Source organism: Dipodomys merriami, unplaced genomic scaffold, assembly GCF_024711535.1.
Source record: "Dipodomys merriami isolate MVZ:Mamm:240054 unplaced genomic scaffold, mDipMer1.0.p SCAF_85, whole genome shotgun sequence".
In the NCBI taxonomy this organism is placed as follows: Eukaryota; Metazoa; Chordata; class Mammalia; order Rodentia; family Heteromyidae; genus Dipodomys; species Dipodomys merriami.
Window position 1 is genome coordinate 3,076,126 of NW_027206457.1, and position 6,937 is coordinate 3,083,062.

Consider the following 6,937-nt stretch of genomic DNA (forward strand, 5'->3'; position numbering starts at 1 on the left):
CTGTGTATGGGGTTTGGTGCTTAGGGTACAAAGCAGGGGAAAGCCTAGTCACACCTCCTAAATTTGGTGAGTCAATGGGGCAGATCAAGGCTTGCTTTGATCCTAAGCAGGCTCACCAGGGCTACTGTTACCTGAATGTTTTGTGCCCCAAATTCGAATTCCTATGTTGAAGCTTTAACCCCTGAGGTAATAGGCTTTCCTTTGGGAAGCCGACATGGGACAGTGCTCCTCTAAAAAGAGATGGCTGAGGGCAATCCCAACTCTTCTCTCCTGTGAAGGAGATGCCATCAGTGAACCTGGAAGCAGCCCTCACTTGACACTGAATTAGCTGGCATCAGCTGCTGAACTTCCCAGACTCCAGAACTAGGTGAAACAAATGCTTGTTGTTTAAAGTTGCTCTGTCTATGGCATTTTCTAATCATAGCTGTACAAGAGAGCTATGGAGCAGAGGAATGTACATGTGTATGGTCCATGTGGCAGAGTAGGGGACATGACCTACCTGAATAACTGAAGACGAGGGTGGCTGGAATAGCAGGTGGGATAAAATGATGCTAGGTAGGGACAAGGGCAGAGGCCAGACAATACTGGACTTTGGTGGGCATAGAATCAGAATGGAAAAAAAGAAGGATAGAAGAAACCATAAGGCATTTGGATGAAGGAGGAGGGAAGGACTGTGGGAGAGAGAGAGAATGGAGGAAGAAAGGGGCACTATGCTTGTGTGTGTGTGTGTGTGTGTGTGTGTGTGTGTGTGTGTGTGTGTGTGTGTGTGTACATGCACATCAGTAATGGGAATTAAACATAAGACCTCTGTGTTTTTGCTCTACCACTTGAGCCATGCCTCCAGTTTTAGCTTTTTGCTGGTTAATTGGAGACAAGGATCTCTAAGATTCATGTGCCCTGGCTGCCTTTGAACCTTTATCCTCAGATCTCAGCCTCCTGACTGGCTAGGACTATAGGCGTGAGCCACTGGCCACACACTTAACTAGAGTCCCAGAATCCCCTCCCTTATCCCTGATAGTCACCACTCCATTTAAGAGAAAACATCATCATAACTTCTAATGTCAGATTTACAGATTTTTGAGTTTTATTCAAATGGAATCACGCACAGGTAGCCTTCATATTCAGATGATTTTGGCAGTGCACTGCTTTGTCATATATTCCTTGCTGGAGCAGAACCTTGGCTAAGAGCCACTGCTCCTTCGCCTACCTTCCACCTTTGGGTGCAGAAAGTCGGCTGCTCACTGTTATTGATTCCTGTGCTTGGCTGGGAGTCCCTTTCCTCTCACTGACTTCTGCTTTGTCTTTGTCTTTGTCTCTGATGTCTAGGTGTCAATATGAATATTTGTCCCACTGTAGGTTTGTTGAACTTAGAAGTGTGCTTCTATTCATTTTGGTTGCTGTGATAAATACTTAGGAGGAATAACTTAAAGGAGGATTTGTTTTGGCTCAGAAATTTCACTTCATAATCCTTTTGCTGGTTAACTGGAGATAAGAGTCCCACAGTTCTGCCTGGGCTGGCTTCAAACTGTGATCCTCGGGTCTCAGCCTCCTGAATAGATGGGGTGATAGATGTGAGGAACCAAAGCCTACAAAGTAATTTCACACTTGGTTATGATGGAAACTGAACACCTCACATGTCCTTCAGGGAGTGGTACAATCCCCACTAAAAACAAGCTATCATCCATACTCTCTAGACTTCCTTCATGCAGTTCCATTTGGGAGATTGCTGTGGCAGAAAGTTTGGCTCCTCATATCCTGGTAAAGGTTGTTAGTGTGGGGCTGGGAATGTGGCTTAGTGGTAGAGTGTTGCCTAGCATGCACGAAGCCTGGGTTCAATTCCTCAGTACCACATAAACAGAAAAAGCCAGAAATGGTGCTGTGGCTCAAGTGGTAGAACACTAGCCTTGGGCAAAGGAAGCTCAGAGATAATGTCTAGTGCCTGAGTACAAGTCCCAGGACTGGCAACAAAAAGTTGCTAATGCTTCTATCCCAGAAAATCAAGTCACATTTTTTCTTTCCCTTTTTCTCCTTCATTGAGGGTCCATTTTGTTTAGTTGCACAGAGAAGATGTGGAAATGGAATTCCCTCTTCCACAGATTCCTGCTGATCATTTGGGCAAACTAGCTACCCCTGATGCCCGATTTTCTCAAGGCATGGGATGAAATGTGGCCTGATGTCTTTTATTTTTTATTTATTTATTTTTAAAGTTTTATTGTTATTGTGAAAGTGACAAACAGAGGGGTTACAGTTATATAAGTCGGGTAATGTGTACATTTCCTTTTGAACAGTGTCACCTCTTTTTTCCTATTTTTTCCCTTCCGACTTCCATTCTCCACAGTTGTATAGTTCATTTTCAACCTAGTGTCTAGTGAGTATCACTGTCTTACCATCTCTTCTAACTGTAGCAGCCCAGAGACTCCTATGGCAGACGGAGTACAGAGTTTAAGGAGATGTGTGTGAGTGTGTGTGTGTGTGTGTGTGTGTGTGTGTATGTGTGTGTGTGTGTGTGTGTGTGTGTCTCCAAGGGCTTGAACTCAGGGCCTGAGCACTGTCTCTAAGCTCTTTTTGCTCAAAGCTAGTGTTCTACCACTTGAGCCACATCTCCATTTTGAGCTTTCTGGTGGTTAATTGGAGATAAATCAGACACTTTCCTGCCCCAGCTGACTTTAAACTGTGATCCTCAGATCCCAGCCTTCAGAGTAGGAATATAGGCATGAGCCACTGGCTCCTGGATTCCTAAGATTTTTTTCCAGTGGGAAAGAGAGAGGGCCCTGCTGGCCCAGAGAAGAGTTTTGTGGGTGGTTTTAGGGGACTTTGAAGCTCCCCAGGAAAAGGTGTTTTTAGAAGGCATCAAAGTCAATTCATGACTGCTGCTGTTATTCCAAGAATGGAAGCTGTCCTTTAGTACAGACCTGTTTCTGATACAACTATGACTTGCAACATTCTCAGAGCTTTTTTGCTTTCACTTTTTACTTTCTAGTTTCCCAAATTCAAGCTCTCTTAATTGAGGGGTGTGTGTGTGTGTGTGTGTGTGTGTGTGTGTGTGTGTGTGTGTGTGTGTGTGTGTGTGTGTGTGTGTGTGTGTGTGTGTGTGTGTGTGTGTGTGTGTGTGGTGGTACTGGGTACTGAGTTTGAACTCAGCCTCATGCTGTTGCTCAGCCTTTTCTACTAATGGCTGGTGGTCTACCACTTGAGCCACGCCTCCAATATGGAATATTGCTAGTAAAAAGAAATATCCGAGATGGGTCTCTGGGACATTTTCCCTGTAGCCAGCTTCCAACCATGATCCTCTAAATCTCAGCCTCCTGACTAGCTTCAAGCTTTCTTATTCTTTTAAGGCCTATTCTAGTCAAGAAAATGTAAACCCCAAGTCTTTCCTTCTTCCCTTCTTCCCTCACTCCCTTCTTTCCTACTTTCCTGCCTGCCTTTTTATTTAAGTAGTTGTACAAAGAGATTTTAATTTGACAAATCTGCTAAGTTATTTTTTTTTACTGAATACATAATACACATCTATCTTGTGCTTAATGCAGCTATTATTTCTGTATTACATTCCTGGGGCCTTTGAAGGTATGGACTTCACCGTTTGGGTGTCAAGCACAGGCTGCCTGGCCCTAGGATGCTGGACAGCTATTTTGAAATAGTTAACAAGAAGCAAATCCATGTGACTGGATTGCTCAAAGACAATACCAAGTAGGTGGCAGAGTGCATGGGTCCAGAGGGATCATGGACTGGCATTTGCAGGGCTCTGAGTGGCGTGTTCTGTGCTGCTCTGAGAACAGAAACCCACTCAGACAAGCTTAGGTAGGAACAAGACTCAGACAAGGCAGACAGGCTTTTGCCTGGTGGTTGGTAAAGAGGAGGTACCTCCAATAGCAATGGAAGAGACAGTGTTAAATGGTCCAGGCTGGGAGCTGCCTCTAAGGGCATCCACTAGAAAGTTAGTGGTTCTGGTATCTCAGAAGCAGACATGGAAAAGATGGGAACCAAGGCTGGGGCTACACATCCCTGACTGTTAGGCCTTCCCCTCTGCTTTTCTTATGGCCATCTGCCTGTCTGTATCTCTATCACAAACATTGTCTTCCATACAGCTTTGTCCTGGCCTCATTTTTTTTTGGGGGGTCCAGTCGTGGGGCCTGAACTCTGGGCCTGGGCGCTGTCCCTCAGCTCTTCAGCTCAAGGCTAGCGCTCTACCACTTGAGCCACAGCGCCACTTCTGGCTTTTTTCTTTTTGCTTATGTGGTGTTGAGGAATCTAACCCAGGGCCTCGAGCATGCAAGGCAAGCGCTCTACCACTGAGCCACCTTCCCAGCCCCCCTGGCCTCATTTTTATGGGACATTTCAACTGAACACTACAATTGCATGTTTCTTGGTTCACAACAAAACAAAACAAAATGGAAACCTGAGACTACTACCTACTCCCTCTTGGAGCAGCCGTTAGTGGGTTCTCTTCTGAGGGGGTGTGGTGAGCAAGGCCCATCCCCGTTTGTTTGGTGGGTGATGTGGGTGACAGCTGGGACAGCAGGGAGAGCTGTGATGAACGAGGACAGTTCCTGCATGAGACTCATCTCAGGGTCTCCAGCCAGGGCTTCTCTTCTCCAAACTGGCAGAAGAGACAGCAGCTACACACTTCTGGAAGCCTTACCCCACTCTCCACAGATGCCAGCTCGGGGGCTCTGTCAGGCTGGAGTAGGAACTGGGCTACCAGAACTCTATCAGAACGGTAGGCATTAGCTGTCTCTGTCAGTGGACAGCCACTACTGTCATTTTGAGGAGACCAAGCATCAGGCCTTTTAGGCCCTAGGGAACACGTGGAGGGACAGTGGGGACTTGGATTTGAGGAGAATGTCTGGGCTCCTGTTTTGTGCCAGGTACGGTGCCAGGCACTGAGGAGGAGGGTACAGAGATTGTGTGGCATCATCCTGACCTGCAGTTTATTCCTCTTTTGGAGAAACTCGCACCAACTCTAACGAGTTATGTGGTGTGTCTCTGGATCCCTCTACTAATCCCTGTTGTAGTATGGGTGAGTAAATGCCACTCTAATTTGAGGGGTGGGTCCTGATTGTTCTAAGCCAATCAGCACGTGGCTTTAACCCTAAATGCTGGAATCCATGGCTAGTTTGACCCAGGAGCATAGTTAATAGGGAAGATACTGAAAGCTTGGCTTGTTGGGTCCAATTCTGTCTGTGAAAAGTGTGCCACTTGCAGGGAACATATGCAGTCATCTGCCTTGAAGTTGTACAGCAGAGAATGAACCAGAGAATGGACTCCACACTGGAGGCCTTGTGGACCCTTGAGGGGTGACACCTGTGTGAGCCCTGATGTTCAGACTTTTCTCTCCTGGACCTCCATGGGCTGGAGTCAGAACTGGGCTGCCTCTATCTGTGTGACTCAATGTCTTCTTCTGACCCTGGCCCAGGCTGGAGAGTGAAAGCCACTAGGGTTTTCCACCTTATGCTGTGTAGCCTTGAAGAACTAACTGACTGCTGGTGTTTATTTTATTCCATTTTTCTGGCTTATTACTATTTAGTATTAGTGAAACACCAAGGATCGTTACAGAGATTTGTTCTCTCTAGGTGCAGGTGGCTTGCCTGTAATCCTAACTATTAAGGAGGCTGAGAATTGAGGATTGAGATTTTGAAGCCCAGGCCAGAAAGTCTGTAAGTCTTATCTCCAATAAACTACCAAAAAGCTGTAAGTGGAGCTATGGCTTAAGGGGAAAGCCATCCTGGAATGAAAAAGCTAAGGGAAAGTGCTCAGGCCCTACATTCAATCCCCTGCCTGGGCACACATACAAGAAAATGTGTTATTAGCAAAAACTGACTTGCCTGTGGCTGGTCCAAATTCCAAATAGAAGGCAACAACTCACCCCAGCCAGGCAGCAGTGCAGGAGGCTGTGACTCTGAGACCCACATCTGCTCTAATTTCCAAGGATGTTCTAAACAAATGTGTCAAGTAGGCCCTAGGGCCATGTGCTGTGGAATGGACATTTGTGTATTCAGATCCCAGCATTCGGCACCCTAGAAATATCCTTTCTTTGCTCTGTAGAACCCCAAGGAGGCCACTGGCTTGCCAGGGGAATGCAATCTTGGGGCTGGGTGACCTCAAGGGTGATGTGAAATACCAGGAAAATAGCAGCAGGGAATTGTGGGATTTAAGCAGATGGGGAGCCAGGGATCTGGCATGGGGCCCACATGGCTGTCTGACTTTCTGGATGACCTTGGGCCCCTTTCATCTTGGCTTTCAGCCATGAAGTAAGAAGGACCAGATTAGTGGTTGTAAATTGGTGCCAGTGAGATTAGGCTGACCTGCAGTTTTTTGTTTGTTCGTTTTACATGTGTAGAACTTTAGAAATCAAAGCATTTCACATAGAGAAAATTTCAGAGTTGTCACCTGTTTAAATAGATTAATGGCTGAGTATGACTGGGTCTCAGTAGGTTTTGTTCCCTTGGGAGATAAGACACCTCTACACCCATCTGTGTAAACTGCTTGTGCCCTGAAGACCTCTGAGTTTTGGACTCTCTGGATTAGGTAGTGATTCTAACTGCTATGAATTACAATTGTTTCTTCTCATCTTTGATCTTGATCCCATTTTATAGGTTTGGAGCCCAGGGCTGGAACACATGCAGTCCTCCTGGCCTTTAGCTATCTAGTTGTTGTGTGGTGAAGCTGGGCACATATCTGCCCAACCCCAGCCTGCCTCCTTCCAGACTTGTATTAAATAGGAGACTTATCTTGGGGCATACCTGGGGATATCTTTATGTTACAACTGGGGAAATCGAGTTCTGAAGAGCTCATTGGGGTCCCAGCCCTGCTGGTAGTGAAGGCCACAGTCACCCTGCTTCCTGCAAAAATGGATATTGCTTCTGGTGTGCAGGCAAGGAGTCCAAGGAGGGGAAGGAGAGGTTGCACAGCACAGTGGCAGCAGCAAGAGTTTCAA